Genomic DNA, 18,415 nt, shown 5'->3' with positions numbered 1-18,415 from the left:
CCACACTGCTTCTTCTTCTTCTCGTCGGAAACTGACTTGTGTGTGGGAGGGCCTAGCTAGAGATTTCCACCCCGGTCTTAGGTCACTAACTCTTTGTTGGTTGGTCTCATTGTGCGCAGGAAGAGGAGATCATCCATTGGATTGCTGAGTCATCACTGATCCATGAAGGCACCTCGTCAGAGTCCATTTTTGTGAGGTATTCTTCATTGATCCGCTTTGGTTTTCTTGGGTCTATCTTTTTTACATTTAGGCTCTTGTGAGATCTGCTGTGGTTTTCTCGGATCCTCCCCTGTTCATCGGCATCACGGTCATTATTTGTTACCACTCATCGTCGCCCAACGCTTCATCCCGCAAACTCTCAGACAGGATCAAATTTGGTGTCGTCTGTGGGAACTCTCACTTGAATCTGAGACTACGTGATGGAGGACGCCGGAAAGCCTAACACTATTACTCTGACCCTAGAAGACTTGGAGTTGCTCATCAACTCTAGGATTCAAAAGGCATTACAATAACAACAACAACAACAACAAGCAAACACTGGAGGCACCTTACCGATAGCGATAAATCCAGCGATCTCGACTACAGATCGCCGCAAAATAGAGGTATGGAGGAGGATGATGTGACTTATATAACTCCTGCTCCTGTTTCTCCCACTCGACATCCTCGAACATTCTTTCACTCCCCGATGGAACAAGGAGGACGAAAGCCGGTGCTGCAAGAATCCTCCGATGAAGCACTAATAAAAGAAAAACGCAAGGGGAAAATGGTGACTAGTGATAGTTCTCTTGAGAAAATTGTTACTCCATTCTCTTAGAGGGTTCTTGATGATCTATTGCCAAAGCGCTATCAGAATCTGAATATCAGAGAGTACTCTAGGACCACCGATCCAGAAGATCATCTCGCTAAATTTGAGAACGCTGCTCTGTTATAGCAATTTTCTGATGGGGTTAAATGTCGAATGTTCCTTACCACCCTTGGTGGAGTGGCCCAAAGATGGTTTAAACGATTACCAAAATACTCTATTCGGCATTTCAAGGATTTCCACAAAGTATTTCTGCATCATTTCTCTAGCAACCGAAGGTATCATAAAACTCCTTGGAGTCTTTTCTATATCAAACAGGGGTCCAAGGAAAGCATCTGGGCATATATTAAGAGGTTTAATCAGGTAGCCATTGATGTCCCTAATGCTACTACAGAAATCTTGGTAAGTGCCTTCTCTCAAGGACTCAACGATAACGATTTTTTTCAAATATTTAGTGCGTAATCGCCCAACCAATTTTGATTTATTGATTGAGCGAGCTACTGAATTCATTAATGTCGAAGAAGCTCAAGCAGCTCGCAAGAAGGAAAATGTCGTGCCTATCTCAGTCACAGTTCACGATGGATCCGCAGCTCCTGTTCATCCGCCAAGGGGGCCTCGCAGAGCTCTAATAAGCTACGATTAGATACATTATTTTTGGATTAATATTTGGTGTTCTTTATATATTTGCACATTTTAAATTCTAATTTTGATCATGTTTCCCCAAACAAAGTTTTTATGAGCTTTATGATGTTTTTCCTTTTAATGCATGATTTATTCCTCATTTTGTGAATTTGGTCTTGTAGGGTACTAAGGGATTCATGATTCAAGTGGAGGCTTGGTTCACTCAACCAAATGGAGTGCAAAACCCCAATAGACCTCAACTGAACCTGGACTTTAATTGATTTCAATGGAGCCTAAACCCAAGCTAGATCACACATGAGCTTGACACGAACTTAGGTTTTAATTAGCCAAAACCCTAGGTATAAAAGGAAAAATCTAGCACGGTGAGCAGTGAGCTTGCGCTACTGTTCATCGTGTCGTTTCTCTCGACGGCGCATTGCTTGCTCCTCCCTTCTCCCAGATCTTCGAGCCAGCTTGTCCTCATCGGCGTGGAGTTCCTCAGCCTCCGGCGACCAGATTTTGACCATCGTTCTTCATCAGCGAATTGATTTGGCGAGCAGGGTACTGTAGCTGAGAATCGCGGTTTTCTCCTCAGTCCGGCGGCGTTCCTCCGTTTGAGCTTCCACTCCTTTACAGAACCATCGACGGCGTTCCTCCGGTGCTTCTGATCCATTTCCAACATCACTTCATGCTTCGTGGCCCTTGGTCCATCTCGCGATTCCAGCGCCAGTGACCCCAGCAGCGTGCGACAGAGAACCATTTCAGAAACCTGATTTCGCCGAAGCTTTGTGAGCCGATACAAGTGAATTTAGGTTCATCTTGAAGTTTGAGGACACCAGACCGATTTCTGTTGGATCGTTCTTTGCGGATTCTTTGTGCGACGACAAAGAGGAGACAAACTGATTTACGATTTGGATTGTAGGGATGTTTAGTTCTTAGCAGTTTGTTTCTTAGCTTAGATTATCTTGTTCTTGCAATTTTGTTTTTGAATTTGTTAGATTATAGTTTAGATTTGTTTGTAGATTCATTTTCTACATGAATCTGTTTTCTTAGTTCTGTTTGTGTGTGTTTTGCTTTTGTTCTATTTAGCTTAAAGTGTGCTACAGCTTTTTTTTTAGCTATCTGTTTTCTGTGTTTGTGTTTGGCCACTCTGTTCGAGCCATTCATTAGTTGATAAGTTAGTTAGTTAGTTCAATAGAGTGATCAATTGATAGTGTAACTAGTTAGTAGATATGTTAAGTTTCTGCTATGTTTGTAATCTGTAGTAAATGAGGCTGAAATGAAGAATTCTGATTTTTAGTGGGAAGGGTTAGTTGGTTAAGTAGATTTAGTAATTATTAATTTTGGTGGTTAGACTAGTTCTTCAGTTGTTTTCGTGTAATTCAGAATCTGTAAGTTTTGATACTTGTAATTTGGATTAAAATTCATTTATTGTAAGTGTGGTTTTTGTGGAGTTTGATCTCTTGTTAAGTGACACCTTATTTTTGCAGCAGTTAGTTTAGTGTTTGCAAATCCATTTCTAGTTCAAAATTTCAGTTTATTGCCAAACCCCATTTCATAACTCGAAAACCCAAAAAGAGTGTTCGAATCCAAAACAAATACGATCTTAGCATGATCCTCGAAAATTTTGACTCGACCCTTATACTATAACATTTCCTTGTGTAGTTGTGGGTTTTCGATCATAACATTAATTTGGGAGTTTATTCGTGACATCCATTTGGAGAGCTTACCAAATTTTGGCGCCGTTGCCAGGGAAACATATACATAACTTTGCTAGAATTGTTTGTTTGTTTTGGATTGTGAATAATTTCTTTCTTTCTTTTTCTCAGCTGTGGTATTACTGATTTCATTGAATCTATATTGAATTTTGATTGTTGATTTGCTTGCATGACTAGGTCTTCCTTTGCAACATTGCTTGAACTTGACCCGGAGATTGAGAGAACCTTTTGGGCATTGAGGAAGCAAGCTAGGTCAGCAGCAACTTGAGAGAGCAGAATTTTAGATATGGATAATCAAATAACAGAAAGCAATCAAACCATGAAAGAGCTTGCAGCTCCAGATGTGGCTTATAAGTATTCATGCATCACTTATCCAGATTTGGCAGACGATTTTGAACTCAGATCATGACTTATTCATCTGCTTCCCAAATTTCAAGATCTATCAGGAGAAGATCCCAACTGGCATCTACATGAATTCCATGTGGTTTGTTCAACCATGAAACCACAGGGGATTTCAGAAGAAGACATTAAGTTGAGGGTTTTTCCATTCTCTTTGACGGAAGTAGCTAAAGACTAGTTATATTGCCTTCTAGCTGGATACATTATAAGTTTGATTGATATGAAGAGAGCATTTTTGGAGAAATTTTCCTAGCTTCTAGGACTGCAACTATTAGGAAGAGTATTTGTGGTATTCAGCAAGTAGTGGGAGAGACTCTTTATAATTATTGGGAAAGATTCAAGAAGCTGTGTTCGAGTTGTCCACAACATCAAATTAGTGATAAGCTTCTTGTTCAATATTTTTATGAGGGTCTACTTCCCATGGATAGAAGCATGATAGATGCAGCAGCTAGAGGAGCTTTGGTGAATAAGACTCCAAATCAAGCAAGAGAGTTAATTTCAAATATGGCAGAAAATTCATAGCAATTTGGGAGGAGAGCTCTTGGTACTAGAGTGGTTAATGAAACTCATTTGGTTTCAACTGAGCAACAAGAAATCAGGAATAATTTGCAAGAGTTGACCTCTCTAGTGAAGCAAATGGCATTGCAAAATTCTTGTAAAGTTTTAAATTTTTTCTGTTACCAATGATTAAATTGTGTGGAATTTGTTCAAGCCAAGATCATTCTTCGGATTATTGTCCTAACTTACACCAAGATAAATCAATGGTAGCCATCTCAAGACCTCAATATCAATCACACAAATATGATCCTAACTCTTTAACTTACAATCCGAGATGGAGGGATCACCCTAATTTGAGGTATGGGAACACATTTTATCAACAACCACCACAAGGATAGATTCATCAGTCATCATTCCAGAATCAACAAAATCAACACCATTTTCAGAGTCATCCAGCAGTTCATTCTCAGCAATATCAGCAGCTTCAGCAGCCACAATTTCAACAAAATTTCAGCCAAAATCAGCAATTTCAACCATTCCAGAATTTCCAGCAGTCACATAATGCGATCTAGCCACAATTTCAGAACCCACAGAATCAACAAACAAATTTCCAGCAGATTCAGCTACCTGTGCAGAATTTCCAGTAGCCAAGTAATGCAAATCAGCATCAATTTTAGCTTGCACTGCCATCTTCTACAAGCTCGAGATCAATGCAACCTCAGCACAACTTTAGCAGCTCAAAAATAGAAGATTTGATGCAGCAAATGATGCAATAGCAGCAACATTAGCAGAGGACTGATACAACATTGCAAAACATCGAAAGGAAGATTGGGCAGCTAGATAGTAACATTAATCAGATGCAGAATCAGGGATCTAGGCAGTTACCTTCACAACCGACTCCAAATCCTAAAGGAAATATAAGTGCATTGTCTTTGCGAAGTGGTAAAACAATTCTAGACCCAAATCCAAATTTTTCGGCTGGATCATAGTAGAGTTTACCTAAACCAGCTGTAGATTCAACTTCACAAAGTTTTCAAAATTTTCCAGCAAATCCAGCGCAAACAGATTCAGCACAGAATGACATTTCTAAAGCTAAACAACAACAATTTACTCAACCTGCAACTTCAGAACTTACACAATCTGGTGGAGCAGATTTTGGTTCAGAAGTTAATCCAACAACAGCTAGCAATTCAGCTCCAAACTCAGCACAGAATCTGGAGAAAAATCTGAACCAGCAAGGAGCTGAGTCTTCCATTCCATTACCTTTCCCTTAAAGAAGTATACAATCAAGAAAAGAGATGGAGGAAGAAAAGGCTAAAGAATATCAAGATTTGGTGAAATTGTTCAGCAAGGTTGAAGTGAATGTGCCCTTGTTAACCATGATCAAACAAATTCCTAAATATGCCAAATTCCTTAAGGATCTTTGTGTGCATAAGAAGAAATTGAAGGGAAATGAATTGATAAGTATGGGGGAAAATGTCTCAGCATTACTTCAGCCAGTTCCTCAAAAGTGTGAAGATCCAGGAGTTTTCACAATGTCTTGTGTTATAAGAGATTGTATTTTTGAGGATGCGATGTTAGATCTTGGAGCTTCTATAAATGTGATGCCGAAATCAGTTTTTCAATCATTAAGAATTGGACCTTTGTAGCCTACAGGTGTAGTAATTCAATTAGCTAACCGAAGTCAAGCACACCCAGCTGGAGTGATAGAAGATGTTTTGGTAAAAGTGAGAGAGTTAATTTTTCCTGCAGATTTTTACATCTTAGATATGGAGGGTGATGTGCTTGCAAACATATCTCCACTTATCCTTGGACGTCCATTCTTGAAAACAGCTGGAACAAAGATTGATGTACATGCAGGAACTCTTTCCATGGAAATTGGAGACACCGTGGTTCGGTTCAGCATTTTTGAGGCTATGAAGCATCCAAGAGAGGATCATTCTATTCTTAGCTTGGATATTTCAGAGGAGCTGGACAGCATGGATTTCTCTTCAGAAGTTGATTTAGATTCAAATTTTTTTGATGTTGGCCAAGGGAATGAATTGGTTTCATTGTTGGAGAATATCTTAGAAGTGGGAGCAGATGTTAGTTCAAATGAATGCGTAGGGGATTGCTTAGGAGAAGCATTACCCCTAGAATTGCCCAGACAAGAAGAATTATGCGTAGGGGATTGCTTAGGAGAAGCTCCACCCCTAGGATCGCCTTCGGTTGACCAGATACAGGAGGCGTTGAAGCCATTACCTCAGCATTTGAAGTATGCCTATTTAGGAGAGAATCAGCAGCTACCTGTCATTATAGCTTAGAATTTGGAACCAAATCAGGAGGAAAGATTGTTAGAGATTCTGAGACACCATAGAAAGGCCATTGGATGGACTCTGGCAGATATTCCTGGGATCAGTCCTTCTATTTGCATGCATAGGATCTATTTGGAGGAGAATGTGCAGCCAGTGAGACAGCCATAAAGACGACTTAACCCCTTGATCTTGGACGTGGTAAAGAAAGAGGTGACTAGACTCTTACAGGCAAGCATTATTTATCCGATTTCTGACAGTAAATGGGTAAGTCCCATCCATGTGGTTCCGAAGAAGTCATGGGTGATAGTGGTAGCTAATGAAGAGAACGAGTTGGTGCCCACGAGAGTGAAGAATTCTTGGAGAGTTTGTGTAGACTACAGGAAGCTAAATCAAGCAAGTCGAAAGGATCATTATCCACTTCCTTTTATTGATCAGATGTTGGAGAGATTGGCAGGTAAATCACATTATTGTTTCCTTGATGGTTATACTGGTTATTTTCAAATTTGCATCAACCCAGAGGACCAGGAGAAGGCTACCTTCACCTGCCCTTTCGGGACATTCGCATATCGTAGGATGCCATTCGGACTGTGCAATGCTCCAGAAACTTTTCAACGATGTATGGTGAGTATTTTTGGTGATTTGTTAGAGCATTGCATAGAAGTATTTATGGATGATTTTTCTGTTTATGGCTCATCTTTTGATTCATGTTTGGAAAACTCGTCTCGAGTTTTGAGTAGATGTATCGATACGGATTTGGTTTTGAATTTTAAAAAGTGTCACTTTATGGTAGAGCATGGCATTGTTTTAGGACATATAGTCTCTAGGAAGGGCATTGAAGCAGATCCTGCTAAAGTTAGTGCTATATATTCTTTATCTTACCCCGCATATGTGCAGGAGGTTAGAGCTTTTCTTGGCCATGCAGGATTCTATAGGAGATTTATTAGGGACTTTAGTAAAATTGCTCTACCCTTATCTTAGTTGCTTCAGAAGGATGTTATGTTTGATTTCGATCAGAGATGTAAAGAGGCTTTTGACATATTGAAGGAGGCTCTTACTTCAGCACCTATCATCAGACCCCCAGATTGGTCCTTACCTTTTGAGTTGATGTGTGACGCCTCAGACTATGTAGTGGGAGTTGTACTTGCACAGAGAGTGGATAGAGTACCACACGTTATTTGCTACACTTCCAAGACTTTAGATTCAGCTCAAGCAAACTACACCACGACATAAAAAGAGCTTCTTTCTATTGTTTTTGCTTTAGATAAGTTCAGATCATATTTACTTTGTTCTCATGTGATTGTTTTTTCTGATCATGCAGCCTTGAAATATCTCCTCAAGAAGCCTGATGCAAAACCTAGGTTGATCAGATGGATGCTTCTGCTTCAAGAATTCGACGTAGAGATACGTGATAGGAACGGGAAGGAGAACTTGGTTGCAGATCACTTGAGCAGAATTGAAGGAGACTTGGATCGTACATCTATTGATGATGATTTCAGAGATGAGCAGCTTCTACAGCTGCAAGGTGAGTCACCATGGTATGCAGATCTAGCTAATTTCTTAGTAGCACATGTTTATCCCAAATAATTTTCGAAAGCTCAAAAAGATAAATTAAAAAGTGATTCAAAATTCTATGTTTGGGATGATCCTTATCTGTGGAAGTTTTGTAGTGATCAGTTCATTAGGAGATGCATACCTGACTCTGAGTTTCAGTCTGTACTTACTTTTTGTCATTCTTTTGAGTGTGGAGGACATTTTGGACCACAACGAACTGCTAGGAAAATATTAGAATGTGGTTTGTACTGGCCTACCCTTTTTCGTGATGCTTTTGCTTTTTATCGATCATGTGATAGGTGTCAACGAACTAGGAACATAGGACTTAGAAATGAAATGGCTCAACAATTTATATTATTTTGTGAGATTTTTGATGTTTGGGGTATTGACTTTATGGGTCCATTTCCTGTCTCTTTCGGATTTGCATATATTTTATTGGCAGTTGATTATGTTTCCAAATGGGTGGAAGTCATTCCCACTCGGATTGATGACTCTTCTGTTGTTATTAGCTTTGTCAGGTCTCACATATTTTGCAGGTTTGAAGTACCCAGGGCAATCATTAGTGATCAAGGGTCTCATTTTTGTAATAGACACATGAAAGCTTTGCTACATAAGTATGGGGTTACACACAAAGTTTCTACATCCTATCACCCTCAAACAAATGGGCAAGCAGAAGTGTCTAACAGGGAGGTGAAATCGATTCTTGAAAAGACCGTGAGACCGGATAGGAAGGATTGGAGCAAAAGACTTGAAGATGCACTATGGGCGTATATGACTGCTTTCAAGACTCTATAGGAATGCCTCCATACAGGATTGTGTATGGAAAAGCTTGTCATCTACCCGTGGAGATTGAGCATAGGGCATATTGGGTGGTTAAAGCATGCAACTTTGATAGTGACACGATTGGAGAAGAAAGAAAATTGTAACTTCAAGAACTTGAAGAGATTAGATTGGAAGCCTATGAGAACTCACAGATTTATAAAGAAAAGACCAAGAGATTTCATGACAAACAAATTGAGGTGAAAGAATTCTAAATTGGTGACAAAGTACTTCTATATCGATCTCGTCTCAAATTGATTAAAGGTAAGTTGAGATCTAGATGGGAATGATCTTATTGCGTTACTAATGTTTTCTTTATGGAGTGGTTGAGATCCAGGATATGTCTACTGGCAGGATCTTTAAAGTGAATGGGCATAGGCTTAAGAAGTTCCATGAAGGAGTTAATGGCTTGGTGGTGGAGGAAATGGACCATATCGATGCTATCTACCCGAGTTAAAGGGGGGTTTCACTTTATCTTTTGTTTCTTTGAGAATGAATAAATTTTAGGGATCTAGTAGTCTTTTTATTTCTTTTGATAAGCTTACGGTTTTAATCTGAATTCTCTTGTTGCATTAATAAATTCTTAGTCTCTTGAGTAGTTTTTATGTTTACATCATTAGTATTTCAGATTTTAGGTTTTATGTTCATGGTAGTTATCATTTCTTTGAATTTGGTAATCTTTGTTTTAGGAATAAATGGTACTTTCTTCTTTTGACAATTCTTTGTGTCATCTTTAGAGATTTGAAAAAGAATGTTAAATTTGATTATTGAGTTTAGAGACTTTATGGCATGAATGAACTATAGGACTACATGAGGTGCACATTATGTGTTGGATTCTGGATTGACGGAATGATATGTTAATTTTTATTTACCTAGTGAGGTTAGAGCCTATGTGAGAGATGCTCTTGTGGCTTATTTCACTCTAGAATTTGCTTCAAATCTGTTTAATACCACTGAATCAGAATTGAGTCACCTTGATGAAGTTTCCTCCATTATCTTATTGCCCACATTTATCTTTATTATTTTTTCTTGTCATGAATCATCATATCTTTGTTCTTTTCTAATGTCTTTTTCTTTGAATGTGGTTACCTTGGATTTTATGTGATGATTTCATTTTGGCCGAGACGAACAAAAGAGTAAGTGTGGGGGAGGTATTTAGTTTGATTGAGTTCTTTTGTTGAGTTTAGGTGGAGAAAGTGAATTCTGCAGAATTAAGGAAGCTCAGTGGATTAAATTTTTGTGTGTGTGTCATTTTTCCAATATTGATATATTTGATTGAAAATCTTGTGAACGAATTGAAATCCAGAAACTGATGCATGGCCAGTTTTTATAGAAACAGAATTCTGTAGAAAGTGAAGAGCAGATCTATCAAAACTCAGAATGCAAGATTCAAATGAGTGGAAGCTTAGTTGAAATTTAAGAATATGCTGAAACAAATGGTAGGCTACCCTTTATGGAATCTGCAAAACAAGGAAAGATGAATTCAAGAACTTATGTGGACACAAAAGAATGCCAGAACAGTGAATCTTTGTAGCTGTTGAAAATCTGACCACAATGGATGATAATGAGGAATTCAAATTGGTGGGTAATATTTCATCAATGAATCACTTGAACATAGTATCATTTACTTGGAAAAGTTGAAGAAAAGGACAACAAATTGGACCTTTATACAGTGAGGAGAATGCTGGAAACATAATTAAGAAACAAATGGAAACAACAATTTGTGTTTATTCCCCTATCCATTCTTTATAAAATTACTGGACAAAATGCTGAAAGTTACAAATTGCTGAAATTCTGAAGTGCAGAAACTTTCTAATTGATGTTATAAGCTGAGACAAGATTTGAATTTAAGCTACTATTTGATTTATTGGTTGTAAAGTTCTATGGGAATAAATTGTTGAAGCTTGAAGTGAGGAAACAGTAACATCAAATGAAGATATCAAGTGCACAAAGTTGAAATTCAGAATTCGGTGAGATGTAGAATTGAGCAGTTCTGAAAAGAATTGGAAAGCTGTGTAGTTTGGAAAGAATGGAGTATCAAAATGTTAGAAATGATATCAAGGAAAGGAGAAGCTTAGATGAAGTTTTGTAACGTGAAGAAACAAATGGAATGTTGGCATCAATAGCTTCTAACAAGATTAATTTTAACACTGCATAGATGAAATAGTAATGACAGTTTACAACAGTGAAGGATGATACTGGATGCAGGAAGAGGAAATAGAAGGAAACAGTGATGGTTGATTGGGTTGTGAAGTGATACTCAATTCAAGGAAAACAACTGCAGATATGAAATGGAGTAATGAAGATAAAAATAGTACATTTGCTGTAAAGAAAGAAATTTACAGAGAAGTAGCAACCTAGAAGTGCAGATTATGCAGGATGAATTGGGCAATTTTGTGCCAAATTGGGAAATGGATTGTAACCGTTTGAAGATGCTGAAACCTGAAAGTTTTCCAGTTATGCATTGTAAAGGGTCTGAAGAGGCCATATAAAGAAGTATTGAAGTTTCTTGAGGCTAAGCAGTGGCAATTGGTACAAAGACCAGAATGTGCATAAATGACTAAGCAATGGTTGTGCAGAATGGAATCAAGGCCATTTGTTCATTAAAAATTTTGAAACTCAGCTGCTATTCTAGTATTGATAAAGGATTATCTTGCTTCTCTAGATCTACAAGATTTTTAGACAAGAAATTTGATACTGAATAGGAAAAACAAAGTACAAAATTGAAAACTGAACCAAAATTGCAGCTTTGGTATTGGACTGAAATTGTAGCAGAGGAAGTTAAATTCAGCTGATTTTTTTTTGTGTTATTGCAAGAGAAGAGGTTAAGTTTTGCAGTAGGTCAATTGTAGAAGAGGATGTTAAGACAAAAGAAGTGAACATCTGCAATTGAAACTGCATTCTGATTTGAAGGCAGACAAATTCTGGCTAAAGGTAATTTGCTGATTTGTGCCATGACCTCTTGCTAATCTGACATGTAATGAATGGAAGTTAAACCATGTTAACTTGTAATCAAATGAACTTTCTTCCGAGTTGGTTGGAATGAATTGAAATAGAATTAGCAAAACTTGAGGAGAGTGTACAGTTAGAATTTGAGCTGAGAAGAATTTTGAAATTGCAGACTGATTTCAAAGAGTCCATTTCTATATCTAATTTCCTAGTTGAATCTGTTGGAACCCCAAGGTTGTTTTGGTGTGATCAACAAATTAAGTTAGGTTCTGTGTGTTTCTAACCTTGTGTCTAAGTATGCAGGAGCTAAGGAGTACAGGTAGTCGAGCGGAAGACGCAGCTAGCAAGAAGGACAGCAGTCCGAGGGACGAGGTGCTGCGGAAGAGTACACCAGCGGACGAGAAGGAAGCGTACGGTGGATGCGAGGGACGAAAGCCGGAGCGGAAGATTGTTCGGGGAGCAAGAGACACAGCTAGCGAGAAGGACGGCAGGCGGTGCGTCCGAGGAACGAAGACTGCGGATGAGTACGCCGGCGGACGAGAAGAAAACACGCGGCGATTCCGAGGGACGAGAAGCCGGAGGGAAGCCCGCTCGAGAAGACCGGAAGTTGGGTTCGGGTGAGCCCTTTTCCGAATGGCAGAGATCACCCAAGCGAACAGATCCGGAGTAGAAGACCCGGACCGAGCCGAACTGAACCGGAGCAGAGGTCTCGGACGAAAAAGTCAACAACTATTGACTTTTAGGCTATGGGGCGCCCGGAGCAGCTCGGGGCGCTCGGAACCCTTCCGGGCGCCCGGACCTAGTTTTTTTGACCAGATCGTGTCAAACGCGATCTGAACGTTGGGGATAAAGTTTTATTCCCCCAAGGCGCCCGGAACCCCTTCTAGGCGCCCCGACCAAAGCTATAAATATAGCCTTGGTCCAGAAGCTCTTCATCAGTTCAGAAATTGTAACAACACTTGTGTGCTTCCACCGCTTAGATTAGCTTCTTTCTTTCTGTGCCTACACTACTGTAAACAAGGCTTCTCCGCCTGAAGGAGTTCTTAGTGCGACCATCTTCCTTGGATTAACAACCTCCCCGGTTGTAACCAAGTCAAATCCGGTGCCTCGTCTTTATGCTTTATTTTCTGCTTAATCTATTTTTCAAGTGTTAGCTTAATTGTTCGAGAAATGGTTGTGTTTTATTCAGGGCTATTCAACCCCCCCTTTTAGCTGGCCCAACGGTCCTACAAGTGGTATTAGAGCCGAGACGCCTCAAAAGGACTAACCGCCATCTGAAGCAACAAAGAGATGGCCGGACCAAGCATCCATCCGCCGAAATTCGAAGGGGATTTCACCACTTGGAAAAAGCATATGCAGGTATTCTTTATCACCGATATTGAATTAACTTTAACAATGAAACTTGGCTTTGAAGCTCCAAAGAATAAGGAAATATATCAAAGGAACAAAAAGGAGCAGGCCAACTTCGTGGCGAACGGTAAGGCAAAATACCATCTGCTAAGCGTTCTTCCGCCTCAAGAAGTCAACCGGATCGGGAACTATAACTCCATGAAGGAACTTTGGGAGAAGTTCCTCCAGCTGCACGAAAGAACGTCCAAAGTCAAGCTCGCTAGACGAGATCTGCTTCGCAATCAGCTCACCAGCCTGCGACTTCGGGAAGACGAGACAGTCGCACATCTGCACTCCAGAATAAAAGAAATCATCACCGGACTCACGAATCTCGTAAGTAACCGAGATTCGCTCAGGTACGCGTTAAATTCATTTCCGAGAAATTCAAAATGGGCATCACTAGTAGATGTTTTTTACATTTCGAAGGACTTAGAAAAAATTTCATTAGAAGAATTTTTTTTCAACATTTGAAGTGCTCAAGATGTGCAGGAATGAAGGAGCCCAAGAACAACGTCGCCCTCAAAGCTTCGAGAGACGAACCTGAGTCGGAATCTTCTCTCGACGACGAGGAAATGATAATGATGGTAAGAATATTCAAGAAACTTTGTAAATCTAGATCTACTAACCATCTGCAGGGGAAAAAGAAAAGGACAATCCGCTGCTACCACTGCGACGAAGAAGGGCATGTCAAAGACAACTGCCCCAAGATGAAGAACAAAGACAAGGAAAAGGGTAAGAAGCCTATCCAAAAATGAAAGGCCATGAAGGCGACGTGGGATGATACATCGTCCGAATCGGAAGTCGAAGCATTCTCCGGACTCGCACTGATGGCAAGTCATCAAGACGACGACTGTGATTCAAGCTCTTCCGAAATGAGCATCGAGAGCATCGATGAAGGGGGAGACACGTCGGAAGAAAGCAGCAGCTCAGGGGGAGAAACAGACAACGAGATCGACAAGGTAAGTCAAGTACGATCTCTTCCTCCCGATAAAATGTTTAAGTTCGTTAAACTTTTAACAAAAGATTGCTGCAAATTAGAAAGTGAAAATAAAAATTTAAAAGTAATTCTAGCTAAGTCTTGTCCCTTAGAAGAATTAGATAAATTAAAATTAGCAAATGAAAAATTGAAACTTGAAAATGATGATTTGAAAATTCAAGTAGATAACTTGAAAAACTATGCATGTTCATCTAAAACCAATTTTAAAAGATTTAATAATTTAAATTGGTACTTTAAATATCACCTGGGACAAATTAAGAACATTTCAAGAAAATATGTCCCTAAAAATTTTTTGGTTAATCCAGTAGGCTGGAACCTATATTGGGTTCCAAAGTCATGCTTAAATTAATTTTAAAATTAAATTTAGCGCTTTAAGTGAGAAAATTAAACAAAGAATTTCTTTATGAGGCTTTGTCAAGGAAGTGGTTGTTGCTCCAATAACCAAGAAAGGCTAGTGCCTCGCCACGACCTGGAAGCCAAAATATTGAAATAAATATTTAATTAACTTACTAATAAAGCATTAATGCAAGAATTAATTAATGCTTTAAAAAGATTATTCAAAACATTTTTTTTTAATTTAGAAATTTACTTACTTTAATTTTTTTTAAATTGACTAAGTCATTTTTTTGGAAACATTTTCTTAAAAATTCTCAAATGATTAAGTTAGAAAAATTTCTTTCAAAAATAATCTTTACTTAGAAATTTTTTTTTGAGTGTTTTTCTTAAGTTAAAAGATTCTCTAAAATTAGAAATTTATGCTAAATTACTTAGAATTTTTTTTTTAAATTGCCTAAGTTAGATTTTTAAAACTTTACTTAGAATTATTTCTCAAAATAATTCTTGTAAAACTTAGAATTATTTTTAACTTAGAATTTCTTTTAAATATTTTTTTCAAATTTACTAAATTTTTGACCCTTAGATTATTTTTCTTGGAACCCCATTTTTTTGTGATCAAAGGGGGAGAAGGGAAAATATAAGTCTGGGGGAGGTAGATAGATTTAATTTTGTTTTTTTGTCTATCTTTTTGCCCTTAAATTGGAAATTAAGTTAATTTACTTCATCTTATTTTATGTCTATTTTAACCTTAGCTTAACTTGGGTTGATCACACCAAAAAGGGGGAGATTGTTGGAACCCCAAGGTTGTTTTGGTGTGATCAACAAGTTAAGTTAGGTCTTGTGTGTTTCTAACCTTGTGTCTAAGTATGCAGGAGCTTAGGAGAATAGGTAGTCAAGCGGAAGACGCAGCTAGCGAGAAGGACGGCAGTCCGAGGGACAAGGTGCTGCGGAAGAATACACCGGCGGACGAGAAGGAAGCGTACGGTGGTTTCGAGGGACGAAAGCCGGAGCGGAAGATTGCTCGGGGAGCAAGAGACGCAGCTAGCGAGAAGGACGACATGCGGGGCGTCCGAGGAACGAAGACTACGGATGAGTACGCCGGCGGACGGGAAGGAAACACGCGATGATTCCGAGGGACGAGAAGCCGGAGGGAAACCCGCTCGAGAAGACCGGAAGTTGGGTTCGGGTGAGCCCTTTTTCGGATGGCAGAGATCATCCAAGCGAACGGATCCGGAGTAGAAGACCCGGACCGAGCCGAACCGAACCAGAGCAGAGGTCTCGGATGAAAAAGTCAACAATTGTTGACTTTTAGGCTCCGGGGCGCTCGGAGCTGTTCGGGGCTCCGGACGAGAAGGAAACACGCGATGATTCCGAGGGACGAGAAGCCGGAGGGAAACCCGCTCGAGAAGACCGGAAGTTGGGTTCGGGTGAGCCCTTTTCCGGATGGCAGAGATCATCCAAGCGAACGGATCCGGAGTAGAAGACCCGGACCGAGCCGAACCGAACCGGAGCAGAGGTCTAGGATGAAAAAGTCAACAGTTGTTGACTTTTAGGCTCCGGGGCGCCCGGAGCTGTTCGGGGCGCCCGGAGCTGTCCGGGGCGCCCGGAGCAGCCCGGGCGCCCGGACCTGGTTTTTTGACCAGATCGCGTGAAACGCGATCTAAGCGTTGGGGATAAAGTTTTATCCCTCCAGGCGCCCGGAACCCCTTCCAAGCGCCCTGACCAAGGCTATAAATATAGCCTTGTCCAGAAGCTCTTCATCAGTTCAGAAATTGTAACAACTCTTGTGTGCTTCCACTGCTTAGATTAGCTTCTTTCTTTCTGTGCCTACACTACTGTAAACGAGGCTTCTCCGCCTGAAGGAGTTATTAGTGCGACCATCTTCCTTGGATTAACAACCTCCTAGGTTGTAACCAAATCAAATCCGGTGCCTCGTCTTTATGCTTTATTTTCTGCTTAATCTATTTTTTCAGTGTTAGCTTAATCGTTCGAGAAAGGGTTGTGTTTTATTCAGGGCTATTCAACCCCCTTCTAGCCAGCCTAACGGTCCTACAGAATCTAATCTGCGATGAATGAGATTCAAGACCCTTGTGATTAATATTTAGTGAGTATCTTTTGGAGGTTATTTGCTGAAAATCTTTGTTTAAATGGTCCTGTTTCAGAATCAAGAGATGAAAAGCTGGAACTGCCCAAAATATTAAGCTGAAATGAGTTGCCAACTGATGTCCTAATCTGGAATCACTGATGATTTAACCTCGAGTTTAATCAGCAATTCAAGGGAGGTTAAAATTCGACATTGATCTAGAATTGCAAGGATGCAGTAATTACAATTCTGTGAGGAATTAAACTTTGGATGATTGAATTTAATGTGACGACTAGCTGAAAAGAACAAGTTAAAGTTTGAAAAGACATATGGAGACTTTGAGGTTTATTGCAGATTGGAGTATCTTTCAGTTGGGAAAACAGAATTTTATGTCATAGCCAAAATTTAACACCACATAGCATTCTAGTTCCATGTCTTCCACCTCAAGTTGAACTTGTCTTCTTCTTTGTTTATCCAAATTTAATTCTTTCATTTACATCTGAATTTGCTCTCCTTTCTAATGGGTGGAAATTTTCATGATTGTGCATCTTAATATCTGTGATGGAGGTAAAAATTAGATGAAAAGCAAGCTTATGGTAGTGGATTTGCTATGAGTAGCTTGAGTGATCTCCACCTTTAAAAGATTTGAGATTAGGATGAGAGTCACTTCAAATTACCTTGTGAGACTTAGATATGTTATCATTTTCATTTTATTCATGATGGATGAAATTTACTATGTGTTGAACCAAGGTAAGAATAGAGATCATGAATGAGTTTATTGAAACTTAATAATTTCAGGTAACTTCCTTTTACTCTCTTTTGGACATGATCAAAAATAGTTAGGAGAAGGAATTACCATCTTAGTTGTTATTTTAGTTGGCTTACTTGCACGAGGCGTGCAAGAATAAGTGTGGGGGGATTTGATAAGCTACGATTAGATATATTATTTTTGGGTTAATATTTGATGTTCTTTATATATTTGCACATTTTAAATTCCAATTTTGATCATGTTTCCCCAAACAAGGTTTTTATGAGCTTTATGATGTTTTTCCTTTTAATGCATGATTTATTCCTCATTTTGTGAATTTGGTCTTGTAGGGTACTAAGGGATTCATGATTCAATTGGAGGCTTGGTTCACTCAACCAAATGGAGTGCAAAACCCCAATGGACCTCAACTGAACCTGGACTTTAATTGATTTCAATGGAGCCTAAACCCAAGCTAGATCACACATGAGCTTGACACGAACTTAGGTTTTAATTGGCTAAAACCCTAGGTATAAAAGGAAAAATCTGGCGCGGTGAGCAGTGAGCTTGCGCTACTGTTCATCGTGTCGTTTCTCTCGACGGCACGTCACTTGCTCCTCCCTTCTCCCAGATCTTTGAGCCAGCTTGTCCTCATCGGCAAGGAGTTCCTCAGCCTCCGACGACCAGATTTCGACCATCGTTCTTCATCAGCGAATTGATTTGGTGAGCAGGGTACTATAGCTGAGAATCACGGTTTTCTCCTCAGTCCGGCGGCGTTCCTCCGGTTTGAGCTTCCACTCCTCTACAGAACCATCGGCGGCATTCCTCCGGTGCTTCTGATCCATTTTTGACATCACTTCATGCTTCGTGGCCCTTGGTCCATCTCGCGATTCCAGCGCCAGTGACCCCAGCAGCGTGCGACAGAGAACCATTTCAAAAACCTGATTTCACTGAAACTTTGTGAGCTGATACAAGTGAATTTAGGTTCATCTTGAAGTTTGAGGACATCAGACCAATTTCTGTTGGAGTGTTCTCTGCGGATTCTTTGTGCGACGGCAAAGAGGAGACAAACTGATTTACGATTTGGATTGTAGGGGTGTTTAGTTCTTAGCAGTTTGTTTCTTAGCTTAGATTATCTTGTTCTTGCAATTTTGTTTTTGAATTTGTTAGTTTATAGTTTAGATTTGTTTGTAGATTCATTTTCTGCATGAATC

The 18,415-nt window shown here is 39.6% G+C and overlaps 1 long non-coding RNA gene across 4 annotated transcripts; it reads left to right on the top strand.

Annotated features, from left to right (window-relative positions):
* Window positions 1–1,794: 1,794 nt before the first annotated feature.
* LOC121980602 lies at window positions 1,795–18,126 on the top strand. 4 transcript variants are annotated; one of them, XR_006111617.1, is made up of 6 exons: window positions 1,795–2,341; window positions 3,319–6,786; window positions 7,651–7,854; window positions 8,420–8,966; window positions 9,057–11,636; window positions 17,555–18,126. It is a non-coding gene; the product is annotated as an uncharacterized LOC121980602 (long non-coding RNA). The 4 variants fall into 4 exon arrangements; XR_006111616.1 differs by having other exon boundaries at window positions 7,651–8,966; XR_006111619.1 differs by lacking the exon at window positions 17,555–18,126 and adding an exon at window positions 13,530–13,574 and having other exon boundaries at window positions 7,651–8,966.
* Window positions 18,127–18,415: the final 289 nt, after the last annotated feature.

The sequence above is a fragment of the Zingiber officinale genome, chromosome 5A (assembly GCF_018446385.1).
Source record: "Zingiber officinale cultivar Zhangliang chromosome 5A, Zo_v1.1, whole genome shotgun sequence".
Taxonomy (NCBI): domain Eukaryota; kingdom Viridiplantae; phylum Streptophyta; class Magnoliopsida; order Zingiberales; family Zingiberaceae; genus Zingiber; species Zingiber officinale.
Note: the sequence above shows the minus strand (reverse complement) of the source record. Positions and strands in the feature narration are given on the sequence as shown.